The 15,501-nt window shown below is 44.6% G+C and overlaps 1 protein-coding gene across 1 annotated transcript in view; it reads right to left on the bottom strand.

Annotated features, from left to right (window-relative positions):
- The window catches only part of OGDH (oxoglutarate dehydrogenase), a 394,430-nt gene that overhangs the window by 106,642 nt on the left and 272,287 nt on the right, over window positions 1-15,501 (bottom strand). The gene's annotated exons all lie outside the window — the stretch shown is intronic.

Raw genomic sequence — 15,501 nt, 5'->3', positions numbered from 1 at the left:
CAGTGGTAGTGTGATGCGCATGTGCCTGCTGTTCCTTTGCTCTCCACCCAGCTGCTCAGGGCCTCCCAGCTTTTCCTGCCCTCTGGAGGAGAGGGGACTGCTGACTCTGTGCCCTTGATGGGCCCACTGGCCTGCTTATCGCAATCTTCCCTTGTCACCTGCTTCTCAGGCCTCACCAGGCCAGACTGGTGAGGAGAAGACGCCGAGGTGGGGGAGGGAGACTGAGAGAAAGGAAGAAAATCAGAAGTGCTTGAGTATTTCTTTCAGAAAGAAAACCAAGCTGTGGTGTCAGCACAGGCTGCTCTGCATGGCGAGGAGGAGGGGGCCTCTGGTTGCTGTCAGGATGTGTTGGGATCTCGAGATTGGGGAGTCAACATTTCTTGCTCTGGTTCCGAGGATTCCGAGGGAGCCGGGCTGTGTGTGATGGGAGCAGTGTTGCTGCTTAGGTGAGATTATCAGCAAATGTTGTGGAACAGCAGCCAGTGCAGTGCAACCAGGATTCTTGCAGTCCGCCATGGTTCAGGTGCGTTGAGGAGAAGTAGTTAATGGACCTGAACAAAGACTGCAACTTTATGAGCATCTGCTGGGTCCCAGAACAGCACCCGAGCCTCGTGGGTGTCACTCCGTGTTGTGGAAGGAGATAGGCTGCTGGCTTCAGTCCTGATGGACCTTCCTGCCTGCTTCACGAGAAGCCCTGGATGCTTAGGAAGCTGTTTGCTCTAAAATGATATACCAGCCTTGCACTGGAACGGTTCTTGTCCCTCTGACACTGCCACCTACAGGCGCTCCCTGCCCACGAGCTTGCGTCCCAGAACCAGCCTGATGCAGGAGAGTGGGCGATTTGTGCTTCCCCACTGATGTTCCTTCTCGAAGGGGTCTGCTCTGGGCTGCATCCCCACCTCGGGACAAAGATGGGGGCTGAGTGGAGGCCTGGTGGCTGTGTGCTAAACGCTGGCTGTGTGCCGAGACTGTGCTGAGTGTACTTATGCGTACTTACAGACTTGTATCCTCACAACAGCCCCTGGAGAAGGCTATTATCCGTTCCTAGAGGGGGAGCTGCAGCTCAGAAAAGTTCCCTGGTGTGTCGAGGTCACAGGGGAGATGAGAGCTGGGCAGCATTTGGGCAGCAGTGCAGGCCTGCTCTGGTGCCTTGGGCTGGCCTGCTGTCCACCCCAGCGGAGAAGTAGCCAGCCCTGCTGGCCCTCTCACCAACATGGGGGCTGGTGCCACCCTAGGCACTTTGGGAGCTGGGCTGAGCCTGTGTACCTCTCTCTGAGCCAAACAGGCCCAGCACTTGGTGGGGTCTGAATTGGCTGGGGCAGTGGAGAGGGTGGGGTGTGTCCCTGAGCCCGGAGTCTGCAGAGGGAAGGTATACAGGGGCTTAGACATCTCATTCGATCCTCACACAGCCCTGGGGGTCAGCACCGCTATGTCCGTTTACATACGGAGAAAACAGGCCCTCAGAGGCTGGACTTTTCTGTCCAGTGTTGAAATTTCTGTCCTTAACAAGCATGTCCAGACCAGAACGGAACAGGCCTTGGGACACAGGTGTGCACACGAGTGCCTTGGCCCTGGAAGGTGAGGTGCCTGTTGTAAGGTTAGCTTCACTGAGCAGCAGATAAGCTCGGCCGGTTCCCAGGCAGCTGATGCACGAGACTCACGGCAGGGAGGTCAGAGGAGTACAGCGACCGTCTCCACCTCCGGCTGGCACAGTCACACCCACACATAGACCTGGATGGGCACCATTGTGTTCCATATTGTGGGCTAGGGTCTAGGGAAGATGGACAGGGCACAGCCCTTGCATGCGAGGAGCTTTAGGGAGATCAAGAATCAGGCCTTCACCCCGTGGCCTAGTGGTTTGGTTCCTGGGTGCAGACCTACACACCACTTGTCAGCAGCCATGCTGTGGCGGTGACCCACATACAAAATAGAGGAAGACTGGCACAGATGTTAGCTCAGGGCAAATCATCCCCAAGCAAAAAAGAGGAAGATTGGCAACAGGTGTTAGCTCAGGGTGACTCTTCCTCAGCAAAAAAAACAAAAAAACAAAAAAAAATCAGGCCTTGAATGCATCCCGACCTCCCCAGAGCTGCAGATTCCACGAAACAGTCTGCCCTACCAACACTTATTGGGGCTTGCCTGGTGCAGACGCTGAGCTGGGGGCAGGAGGGAGTGCTGGCAGTGCCCTTAGGCCAGTGCCCAGACTGCTAGATAGTCACCCTTCGGGGGCATCCATGGTGCTGGGAGGTTTACATGGGGCCTCACCCAGCTGGAGGAGTTGGGGAAGTTGGCTGCCTGAGCAAGTGAGGCAGGAAGGGTGGGCAGGAACAGCAGTGCCTAGAGGGAACAGCATGTGCAAATACTCCAGGTAGAGGGAGCCTACCATGTCTGAGGATAAAAAGAAAACCAAAGTGGTCGTCACCAAAATAGGCAAAGGCTGAAAACTAACTTGATTTAACTTAAAAAGATAATACAGTCCCATGTTAAAAATTCAAAAGATACAAAAAGGTGCAGGTGGTTTTTGAGCAGAGGAGCACCCTGATCAGACAGCCGAGTGGCCATGGTGATGATGGACAGGAGGAACCTCCGGACCTAGAGCAGGAATCCCTCCATTCCAGATAACTCTCCCCCTGAGAGGATCTGAGGATCTGTCGAGGATTGATGACTCGCTTTTGGGGAATTGTTCTCTGGGACTTTGCTCCCCAAGGGCAGTGTCCCTAGGAGGTCATGGTGATTTAGTTGACAGAGAGGCGTGCAGAGAGGCGCCCCTGCCAAATGCCGTCCACCTTGCCCCAGAAGGCAGCATTAGGATGTCTCGCCTCAGGGAGGGGCTGTGAGCTGCTTCTCTTGCATTCATCACTGCAGTTTCTACATGGAGAAGGAAGTGGTCATCTACCAGGGCAGGGGCCACTCCCGGCACCCCGCTCACTCTGGAGCATCACAGCCCGGGAGTACACCCACTAGCCTGCTGAGAAGCAGTGAGTCGACATGGCCACAGCTGAGCTGGAGGACGGGCACATCAGGGGGTCTTCATACCAGCTCCAAGAGCTGCCTTTGTGGCACCCACCATGTGCTCGTGTCGTTGCAGGAGGCGTCTCCCTTTTCTTGTCCTCCAGGGTCTCATCTGTAAGTGAGAGGGAGGTACCCCCTGGAGTGTGCCTGTGTGTGGGACGCGCTGGTGAGGCCAGGCAGCCTGGGAGCCCCCCAGCTCTGGCTCTGTGCCGGCCCCTCAATGCCCTGTGGGGCGGCTGTGCACACAGCGCCCCCCAAACTTTAACGCACACCGAAATCACAGTCTCCATTTCTAACAACGTCGTTCCCCGGAGGAGGCCAATGCTTCTAGACCCCAGACCACCCTTTGAGAGGCGAGCTTTAATGTCCACACACCCCTCCCATTTTACAGATTGGGAAACTGAGATTAGGAGAGAGTAAGTAGCCAGCCCAGCACCACCTGGCAAAGGCAGAGTAGGGTGCTCAGGTCTGTGGGCCCCACTCTGGAACCCAAGGTGAGAGAGCTGGGGTCAGCCCTGTCCCGTCCCTTCTCTGAGCCTGATTTTCATCTGTGGGGTACAGTGATGAAGGCTGTAACTTTTTAGCATAAGTATGTCCCATGCACTATCTGTGATGTACTTACACTAAAAAAGTACTTGTTTGTCTGAAATTCAAATCTAGCTGCTGCTTACTTGCTAAATTTGGCAACCCTAGAGTGTGGAACCTTTCTTGCCCTGGCACAGCATCCTCCAGGAAGCTGTCCTGAGCTCTCGCCCTTCTCTCTCTCTGTGTCTCTAATACTGCCTTGAACTCTTAGGTTCCTCTCTGTGGCCTGTCTCCACCCTGGCCTGGGAGTCCTGGAGGCAGGGACCATGCCACGTTGTTTAGTGTGTTCCTGGGCCCAGCAGGAGCTCACTCAATATTCATTAAAAGATTTCCCCCCTGGGGCCGGCCCAGTGGTGTAGCGGTTAAGTTCGCGCGTTCCACTTCGGCAGCGCGGGGTTCGCCAATTTGAATCCTCGGCGCGGACCTACTCATCACCCATCAAGCCATGCTGAAGTGGCATCCCACATAGAACTAGAAGGACCTACAACTAGGATATACAACTATGTACTGGGGCTTTGGGGAGAAAAAGAAAAAGAGGAAGATGGGCAACAGATGTTAGCTCAGGGCCAATCTTCCTCAAAACAAAAACAAAAACCAAAGCAAAAACGGCTTTTCCCCTGAGACTGTCGCTGGTACATTTTCACAACCCCTTCTCCTGCCTGGGGCTCTTGAGGACTATTACCAGTTAAAAGGAAGGAAAGGATGTACCAAGCAGGCTGGATTCTGCCCCTTGATGCTGGGCTGGATGCTCCCTCCATGTCATCTCGGTGACTCAGGGTAGAGACCACGGCTCTGGGGATGCCCCAGCCTGGGGCTGACTGCCAAGCTGGGGGTGTTGGGTGAAGGTAGAGGCCTATGTCTGCCCACTGTCACCTGCTCCCTGGGCAGAGCTGTCACCCACCTGGGGAACCTTGCTTCAGGCCCCTCTCACGGCTCCTTTGGATTCTGACTTATTGGCTCCAGATTAGAAAGTTAGGGTACAGCTACAAGAGGGACCACCATAGAAGACAGATCCCACTGTGAAGACACCCACCCAGCTTGCAGGGCTGGTGTGAATGTGAGAAGCAACATGGTGCTGTGAAGTGGAGAATAAGCATCAAGGTCAGCCTCCCAGACCTCGTCCCCACTCAGCCTGGACGTGTGGACTCCATTTCCCACATCCCCTGCTTTGCAGTCTGGCTTCTGATTTCTTTTCTCTGCCCAGGTCTTGGCCTATTAAGACCTAAGGCCGCCTTTTGCCAGATCCTGGAGCTGGGCCAGGGGTGCTCTGGGGGCAGCAGTCAGTGGTAGATTGTCCGAGCTGCTACCCTCCCCCTCCAGGGAGCCCTCGGGAAGGATGCTAGATCTGATCCATTTAGAGGTTCCATAAAGCAAGTGACTGGCCCCTGCTTGCGTCAGGCCTAAGTCATCCTCTGTGGGGGCCCCACAAGCCCTTCCCCACCTCAGCAGCAGGCTGGAGGAGCAGGACCCCAAGATGCTGCTGGCTTGGCCTCCTGCCTAATGGGAGGGTAGCTGCCCCATGGGAAGTGGGGACAAAGGACCAGAGAGCCCTGAGTTTTCTGGCTTCTACACCAGTGAGTCCTGACTGCAGCTGAGCTCCAGGGACAAGCAATCTAATTTTTCACTGAAATGTACAGATTGCAAGGATCCCTGCCCCAGGAACCGGGAACTCAGCCTCCAGGAGGCAACAGACGGGCCAAATGCCACGATGGCTGGAACAGGGAGAGACTGCCTGGGCTGAGGGTGGTGGGTGAAGTCCCCACCGCTGATGGAGAATTTGACTTACGGTGTGAAGGACAGGCAGGATTTGGAAAGATCTGGAGGGGGTCTTCACGGGGCCACAGCAGAACTAAGAGGAAGGAACCCACAGGGCATGTGGAGAGTGGTGAGCAGGTTAGTTGGCTTAGTAAAGGCTTCCATAGGGCAGTGGTTCTCAACCCAGGGCAGTTTGCCTCAATGGGGCATCTGGCAAGGAGTGGAGACAGTTAGGTTGTCACATCTGAGGGGTGGATGTTGCTGGCTTCTAGTGAGCAGAAGCTAAGGATGCTGCTGAAATCCCACAATGCCCAGGGCAGCCCCCACAACAAAGAGTTATCGGGCTAAAAATGTCAATCGTGCCAAGGTTGAGACCCCCCTGCAGAGCAACAGTAGAGAGGAGTGCTGAGAGCTCTGTGGGAGACAGCAGGGTGTGCCAGGCACAGCACTTATGGGGTGCACACAGCTGCAGCAAGAGACCAGTGACAGGTCTTGTCTTTCTTACGTATCAGGATGACTGGAGTTAGATGGCTGCAGACATGGAGCAGCATCTCTACACCACCATTAGGGATCCAAGTTCTTCCATCTTCCTGCCCTGCCATCGTTTTTTAAAAAAATTGTGGGGCTGGCCTGGTGGCGTAGTGGTGAAGTTTGGCACACTCCGCTTTGGCAGCCTGGGTTCACGGGTTTGGATCCTGGGCAAGGACCTGCACCACTCATCAGCCATGCTGTGGCAGTGACCCACATATAAAGTAGAGGGAGATTGGCACAGATGTTAGCTCAGGGCTAATCTTCCTTAGAAAAATAAAAAAATAAGATAAATAAATTAAATAAATAAATAAATAAAAATTGTGGTAAAATATACATGACAAAATTTATCATCTTAATCATTTTAGGTGTACAACTCAGTGGCATTAAGTACATTCATATTGTTGTGCAACCATCACCACCATCCATCTCTATAACTCTTTTCATCTTATGAAACTGAAACTCTGTGCTCATTAAGCACTAACTCCCCATCCCCCTCCCCCAGCCCCTGGCAACCACCATTCTACTTTCTGTATCTATGAATTTGACTACTGTAGGTATCTCACATAAGTGGAATCATATAGTGTTTGTCCTTTTGTGTCTGGCTTATCTCACTTAGCATAATGTCCTCCGGGTTCATCCATGGTGTAGCATGTGTCAGAACTTCATTCCTTTCTGTGGATGAATAACATTGCCTGGTATGTATATGCCACATTTTATTCATTCATCTTTTGATGGACACTTGGATTGTTTCCACCTTTGGGCTATTGTGAACAGTGCTGCAATGAATATTGGTGTACAGGTATCTGTTTGAGTCCCTGCTTTCAATTCTTTTGGGCATGTACCTAGGAGTAGAATTGATGGATCATATGGTAATTCCATGTTTAACTTTTTGAGGAACTGCTAAATTGTTTTCCACAGTGGCCACACCGTTTTCCATTCCCACCAGCAATGCACAAGGGTTCCAATGTTTCCACATTATCAACAACACTTGGTATTTTCCATTTTTTTGCTAACAGCCAACTTAATGGGTGTGAAGTGCTATCTCATTGTGGTTTGATTTGCATTTTCCTAATGATTAATGATGTTGAGCATCTTTTCCTGTGCTTACTGGCCATTTGTATATCTTTGGCAAAAAGTCTATTCAAGTCCTTTGCCCGTTTTTGAATTGGGTGGGTTTTCTGGTTATTAAATTTTATGAGATCTTCATATATTCTGCATATTAATATTAATCCCTTATCAGATATGTGTTTTGCAAATATTTTGTCCTATGCTGGGAGTTGTCTTTGCACTCTCTTGATAGTGTCCTTTGGAGCACAAAAGATTTCAATTTTGATGAATTCCAATACATCTTTTTTTTGCCTATACTTTTGGTGTCATAGCATAGAAATCATTGCTAAATTCAACATCATGAAGATTTTCCCCTGAGTTTTCTTCTGAGAGTTTTATAGTTTTACCTCTTTCATTTAGATTTTTGATCCATTTTGAGTTAATTTTTGTATATGGGGTAAGGTAAAGGTCTAACTTCATTCTTTTGCATGTGGCTATCCAGTTTTCTCAGCCCCATTTGTTGAAAAGACTGTCTCTGGTCTATATATCTGTCCTTATTCCAGTGTGACACTATTCTGGTAACTGTAACTTTGTAGTAAGTTTTGAAACAGGAAGTGTGAGATTTCCAACTTTGTTCTTTTTTGTCAAGATTGTTTTGGCTATTCAGGGCCCCTTGAGTTTCCACATGAATTTCTGCAAAAAAGATCATGAGTATTTTGATAGGAAATGCATTGGCTCTGTAGATTGCTTTGGGCAGTATTGACATCGTAACAATATTAAGTCTTCAAGTCCATGAACATGGGATGTCTTTCCATTTATTTGTGTCTTTAATTTCTTTCAGCATCGTTTTGTCATTTTCAGTGCACAGGTTATTCACCTCCTTGGTTGAATTTATTCCAAAGAATTTCATTCTTTTTGATGATATTGCAAATGGAATTCTTTTCTTAATTTTCTTTTCAGATTGTTCATTGTTAGTGTATGGAAATACAACTGATTTGTGTGCAACTGGTTTTGTATCCTGCAACTTTGCTGAATTCATTTATTAGCTCCTGTAGCTTTCTTTTGGATTCTTTGGGATTTTCCTCTTTTTACCTCCTCTTTTCCAGTTTGGATGCCATCTGTTTCTTTTTCTTGCCTAATTGCTCTGGTTAGAAATTCCAACACAATCTTGAATAGCAATGGTGAAAGCAGACACCCTTGTCTTGTTCCTGATTTTAAGAAAAAAGCTTTCAGTGTTTCACCATTGAGTAAGATGTTTGTGGGTGTTTCACAGATGTCCTTTATCACGTTGAGGAAGTGTCCTTCTATTCCTAGTTTTATGAGTGTTTTTGATGATGAAAATGTGTTGGGGTTTGTTAAGTGCCTTTTCTGCATCAGTTGAGGTAATCGTGGTTTTCCCCCTTCATTCTAATAATGTGATATATTACATTGATTGATTTTCTTATGTTGAGCCACTTTTGCATTCGTGGGATAAATCTCACTTGGTCATGATGTATAATCCCCTTAATATGCTGTTGGATTTTGTTTGCTAGTATTTTGTTGAGGATTTTTGCCTCTATATTCATAAAGGATATTGGTCTAATTTTCTTTTCTTATGATGTCTTTGTCTGGCTTTAGTATCAGTGTAATGCTGCCCTCATAGAATGAGTTAGGAAGTGTTCTTTGTCTTCAGTTTGTTGGAAGAGTTAAGCAGGATTGATCTTAATTTTTCTTTAAATGTTTAGTACAATTCACCAGGGAAGCCATCCATTCCTGGATTTTTCTTTGTTAGAAGGGTTTTGATTACTGATTCAATCCCCTTTATTAGTTGTGGGTCTGTTCAGATTTTCTATTTATTCATGATTCAATCTCGTAGGTTATGTGTTTCTATGAATTTGTCTATTTCATCTAGGTTATCTAATTTGTTGATGTACGGTTGTTCATAGTATACTCATAGAATCCATATTATTTCTCTAAAATCAGTTCTAATGTCCTTTCTCATTTCTGATTTAATTATTTGAGTCTTCTATATTTTTTTCTTTTTTTTTAAAAGTTCTTTTTTTTTAAAATTTTTATTTTATTTTATCTATTTTTTCCCCAAAGCCCCAGTAGATAGTTGTATGTCATAGTTGCACATCCTTCTAGTTGCTGTATGTGGGACACGGCCTCAGCATGGCTGGAGAAGCGGTGCGTCGGTGTGTGCCCGGGATCCGAACCCGGGCCGCCAGCAGCAGAGCGCGCGCACATAACCGCCAAGCCACGGGGCCGGCCCTATATTTTTTTTCTTAGTCTAGCTAAAGTTGTGTCAATTTTTTTGTTCTTTTCGAAGAACTAACTCAGTTTCATTAATTTTCTCTATTGTTTTCTAGTCTCTGTTTTGTTTGTCTCGCTCTAATCTTTATTATTTCCTTCCTTCTGCTAGCTTTGGGTTTAGTTTGTTCTTTTTCTAGTTCTTTAAGGTGTGCAGCTAAGCCATTGATTTGAGATCTTTCTTCTTTTTTAACATATGCATTTATAGCTATAAATTTCCCTCTCAAGCACTGCATCCTGTAAGTTTTGGTATGTTGTGTTTTCATTTTTGTTTGTTTCAAGTGTTGACACAAAATAACCAAGGACCATTCTATAGATAAGAGATAAGGTGAGTTTACTTGAGTCAGAGTGAGGATTATAACCCAGGAAGGCCTTAGAAAGCATTCTGGAGAAGCATGTTTTACAGTACAGTCTTATATCTCTTTAGAACAAAGAACATACATTAAAGACATCCAGGATACATTTTCATCAAAATTTCAAAGAGATATTTAGTTGCAAATTAGCAGGTCGACATGACCCTGATGTCCAGAAAGGGACTAATCTGGGCGTTATCAATAGGGCATAGGAGGGGAAGTATGCATTCTTAAGAGAGTGTATTCTTTAATGGTTAAGTAGATGTACAATGTATGTTTGATAGGCCATAAATCAGGCTTTTTAGTTCAAGCCAAATCAGTTTTGAACCCAAATAGTTACCCCATATACCTCAATATGTGAAAATCTCTTGTCACAAGGTATTTTCTAATTTCTTTTGGGATTCCTTCTTTGTCTCATTGGTTGTTTGAGAGTATGTTTTTCTTTTCTTTTCTTTTCTTTTGGTGAGGAAGATCAACCCTGAGCTAACATCTATGCCAATCCTCCTCTTTTTGCTGAGGAACACTGGCCCTGAGCTAACATCTGTGCCCATCTTCCTCCACTTTATGTGGGACGCCGCCACAGCATGGCATGGCCTGACAAGTGGTGCATCAGTGTGCGCCCGGGATCCAAACCCGGGCTGCCAGCAGCAGAGTGTGCACATTTAACCACTAGGCCACGGGGCAGGCCCAAGAGTATGTTTTTTAATTTCCACAAATTTGTGAATTTTTCAGTTTTCCTTGTGCTCTTTATTTCTAGTTTCATTCCATTGTGATTGGACAAGATATTTTGTATGATTTCAATCATTTTAAATGATTAAGACTTGTTTTGTGGCCTAGCATATGGTATTTCCTGGGGAATGTTCCATGTGCACTTGAGAAGAATGTGTGTTCTGCTGTTGTTGGGTAGAGTTGTCTGTAATGTCTGTTAGTTCTAACTGGTTTATAGTATTGTTTGAGTCCTCTATTTCCTTAATTACTTTCTGTCTGGTGGTTCTATCCACTATTGTGAGTAGGGTATTGAAGTCTCTATTATAGAACTGTCTATTTCTCCCTTCAATTCTGTCCATTTTTGCTTCATATAATTTGGGGCTCTGTTGTTTGCTGCATATATGTTTATAATTATTACATCTTCTTGATGACTTCACCCTTTAATTAATACATGGTGTCTTTCTTTGTCTCTTGTAACAATTTTTGATTTAAAGTCTATTTTGTCTGATATTAGTATACCCACCACCACTCTCTTTTGGTTACTATTTCCATGGAATATATTTTTCCATCCTTTTACTTTCAATCTATTTGTGTCTTTAGATCTAAAGTTATTCTCTTGTAGACAGCATATAGTTGGAACATTTTTTAATCCATTCTCCAATCTCTGACTTTTGATTGGAGAGTTTAGTCCATATGCATTTAAAGTAATTACTGATAAGGAGGGACTTCTGCCATTTTGCTGTTTGTTTTCTGTGTCTTATAGCTTTTATCCTCTCATTTCCTTCCTTATTGCCCTTTTTTGTATTTAGTTTATTTTTTGTAGTGACATGTTTTGATTCCCTTCTTATTTTCTTTTGCATCTATTTTATAGCTATTTTCTTTGTAGTTACTATGAGGACTACATATAACATCCTAAAATTATAACTATCTAATTAGAATGATACCAACTTAACTTCAAAGAACACAAAACTCTATTCCTATACAATTCCATCTCCCCTCTTTATGTTATTAATGTCACAAATTACATCTTTTTACATTGTTTGCCCACTAACATCAAATGATAATTTTTATGCATTTGTCTTTTAAATGACATAGAAAATTAAAAACAGAGTTACAAACCAAAGTTACAATAACACTGGCTTTTATATTTGCTCATGTATTTACCTTTACTGAGATCTTTATTTCTCCAAACAGCTTTGAGTTACTGTCTCATGTCCTTTCATTTCAACCTGAGGGACTCCCTTTAGCATTTTTTGCAGGGCAGGTCTAGTGGTAACAAACTCCCTCAGCTTTAGTTTATTTGGAGATTACTTAATTTATTCCTTACTTTTGAAGGATTATTTGCCATATATCATATTCTTGTTGTTACTTTCTTTTTTTTTTATTTTTTTTTATTTTTTCCCCCAAAGCCCCAGCAGATAGTTGCATGTCATAGCTGCACATCCTTCCATTTGCCGTATGTGGGACGCGGCCTCAGCATGGCCGGAGAAGCAGTGTGTCGGTGCGCGCCCGGGACCCGAACCCGGGCCGCCAGCAGCGGAGCGCGGGCACCCAACCGCTAAGCCACGGGGCCGGCCCTTGTTGTTACTTTCTTTCAGCACTTTAAACATATCATGCCCACTGCCTTCTGGCCTCCAGTGTTTATGATGACAAATTAGCTGATAATGTTATTGAAGTAAACTCGTATGTGATGAGTCACATCTCTCTTGCTGCTTTCAAGATTATATCTGTTTTTGGCCTTTGACAATTGATTATAATGTACCTTGGTGTGAATTTGTGTTCATCCTACTTGAAGTTCATTGAGCTTCTTTGATGTATAGATTTATGTCTTTTATCAAATTTGGGAAATTTTTCCCTCATTTCTTCAAATAACCTTTCTGCCCCTTTCTCTCTCTCTTCTCCTTCTTGAACTCCAATAATATGTATGTTGCTTTGTTTGATGGTGTCCTAAAGTCTCCACTCACTTTTTTCATACTTTTTTATTCCTGCTCCTTAGACTTTATTTTAATTGTTCTGTCTTCAAGTTCACTGATTCTTCTGCCTGCTTATATCTGCTGTTGAACTCCTCTAGTGAATTTTTCATTCCAGTTGTTGTACTTTTCAGCTCTAGAATTCTTTTTAGTTTCTTTTCAGGTTTTCTATCTCTTTGTTGGTAATATCATTTCGTTCATACATGGTTTTCCTGATTTACTTTAGTTCTTTGTGCTTCTTTTTCTTTGCCTCCTTGAGCATATTTTAGACAGTTGTTTTAAGGTTTTTGTCTATGGGCTTCCTCAGGGATAATTTATTTTTGTTCCTTTGAATAGGCATATTTTCTTCTTTCTTTGTATAGTGGAAATTCATAAACAAAAACCTCATTAAATTGGAGTTGGGAGGCCAAAAGGGAGCTCTAATATCTTATGTCAATAGCAGAGTCCAACAGGAAGAAGAAAGACTTCTTTTTCTTGACTGGCAAGAAGCTTAGCCAATAAGAGACTGCCACAGCTCAGCCAATGAAAGCCACTATACATCAAACTCTCAATTCCTCCAATTGACTTTTTGTTTACAATAGCCCTCCCAACTTCCTCTTTCCCTCTATAAAAGAATTTCTCCTCCCTTTACTGCTTGAGACAGGCACATGGCTTGCCATGGTTTCAGACCCTGAATTGCAATTCTTTACTGATACTAAATAAACCTATCTTTGCTGGAGAAATAACTAGCTGTCTATTTGTTTAAGGTTGACAGTATGCATTGTCATTTTTTGTTGAAAACTGGGCATTTGACCATTATAATGTGGTAACTCTGGAAATCATATTATCCCTCTTTCCCAGCATTTGCTTTGTTTTTATTTTTAACATTGAAGGCTGTAGTAGTCTGTTTTCTTATACTTTCCAAACTATTTTTGCAAAGACTATTTTTTGTGTATGCCCTCCCTGAAGTCTGCTCCTTTAGCTCATGTTCAGCCAATGTTTTGGTAGAGATTGCGTTGAATGCCAGGAGCTAAACAAACAAACAAGCCACACACACACACACACACACACACACACACACACACACACACACACACACACAAAGAAACAGAAAAACAAACAAACAAAAAACCTCCCCTCTCCCATTATTTTCAGATTGGCTCTCTGCTGGGATCCTTTTTTAGCATGTAGCTAGGCTTACTTTGAGCCTATGCATCAGGCCAGGGTGAAAGCTTCAGGTCTTTCCAGGTCTCTTTTGAGCATGTCTCTTTCCAGGTCTCTTTTGAGGATGTGTCTTTCCCTGTGTATGCATGTGGCTTTCTAAATACCCCTGTATACACAGCTGCTTTTGAATGTCTTAACTTCCCAAGCTTCTCCTCTGGGCCTTAGATGACCTATCGTATGTCTCCGCCCATAATCCCTTGCACTGAGTGTCTTTTATGAGCAGTGACTGCTGCTTTGCCAATCCGAGTTCCACATTAAGTGAAAGAGAGATGAGCACTTCACAGCAGTCCTTTAGGTCTCCCCTAGACAGGTTTGAATGAATATACACAAAAATTTGCAAATAAGGCTGGCTCTGCTCCCTCTTGTTTGAGGAAGGGAATTAGGGACTGCTGCCATCACTTCAAGACCAAGACCTCCACTGTGCCAGGGAGGGGATGGGGCAAGGGTGGGTAAAAACACCACAAAACTTTCCTACTGTCTTGAAGATGGCTTTTTCTTAGTTGAGTGTTTTCTTGGTTGCTGTAGACCTTTGACCATTTTTCAGAGCTCCTACAAAGTTGATTCTGACTATTCTACTTGTTTTTCAGTGTTTCTGTGGGGAAACGAGAGCTTGCAGCTTCCTAATCCATCATTTTTCTGGTGTCGCTCCCTCTGCAATCCTATGACTCTTACCTTTTTCCTCATGTTTGATGCCTGAGGACCACAAGATGGTTGCTACAACTCCAGGTATCCCATCTATGTCTAGGGCAGTGGAAAGGGAGGACAGCTAGAGTACCATGCCAGCTGCATACATCCCCTTTAATGAGGAAAAAAGCCTTCATACTGGGTAAAGAGGATTCTGGGAAGATGGTGGAGCAAGATGCACCAGGAATCTGTCTCCCCACCTGAACAACAATTGCACTGGCAGAATCTGCCTGATATAACTATTTTGGAACTCTAGAGTCTGTTGAAGCCTTGTAACTTCCAGGGGAAGGATTGGATAGTATATTGGAATTAACTTTGGTCAATATCAGCTCTTAGTGTAGTAACAGCTACCCATCTTCTACTCCTAGCCAAGTGGCAGGCAGCTGTGCACATGATCTTGGAGCAGCTTTCACACAGCTTGCAGGAGCCAGGGTGGGCAAAAAGGACCCTGTCCTCCAAATACTGGGGATTTTCTCTCATTGCTGATTGCTGCTTCTGATCAGAAAGGTACAGACAAAGAGGGGGGCAGCCATTGTTACACCTCCCCGCATTGTGTCAAGCCCCTTCCCCTCCAGCGGAAGTGACTTCCAGGGGATTTAAAAGGACAACACTCTTTACTCCCTTCATTTTTGACTTTTTTCCCTTTGGTAGCCAGACATTAAAGATTAGGACATTCAAAAACAACTGCATATACAGGGAAAATTAGAAAGTGACTGTACACACCCAGGAAAAGGCTCAGAAAAGACCTGAGAAGACACTAAGTTTACATCTCAGACTGATCTGCAGCACAGAGACATCCTATAACAATAAAAGAAACCTAAAACAATAACACAAAACAGCAAACCCTGGAGAAGAGGGAGAATCTGATTTCCAAAGTTACCACATTATTAGATTCAAACGTCCAGTGTTCAACAAAAAACTCACAAGGCACAGAAAGAAACAGGAGAGCATGGCCCATTCAAGGAAAATAAATAAGACAACAGAAGCTGTGCCTGAAAAAGACTTGTTGGAAGATATATAAGACTTTAAAATAATGGTCTTAAAGACACTGAAAGAACTAAAGGAAGATGTGGAGAAAGTCAAGAAAATGAAGTGTGAACAAAATGGAAATATCAATAAAGAGATAGAACCCCCCCCCCAAAAAAAGAAAGAAAATTTGGAACTGAAAAGTACAATAACTGAAATGAAAAAATCACTAGAGGGATTTATAGGCAGATTTGAGTGGGCAGAACAATGAGTCAGTGAACTTGAAGATAGGATAATGGAAATTATTGAGGCTGAGGAAGAAATAGAAAAAAGATTGAAGAAAAGCAAATGGAACCAAAATGGCCTGTAGGACATCATCAAGCAGACCAACATATGCA

This window comes from Ceratotherium simum, chromosome 1 (assembly GCF_057802395.1).
Source record: "Ceratotherium simum simum isolate JZ-2026a chromosome 1, ASM5780239v1, whole genome shotgun sequence".
Classification (NCBI taxonomy): domain Eukaryota; kingdom Metazoa; phylum Chordata; class Mammalia; order Perissodactyla; family Rhinocerotidae; genus Ceratotherium; species Ceratotherium simum.
Note: the sequence above shows the minus strand (reverse complement) of the source record. Positions and strands in the feature narration are given on the sequence as shown.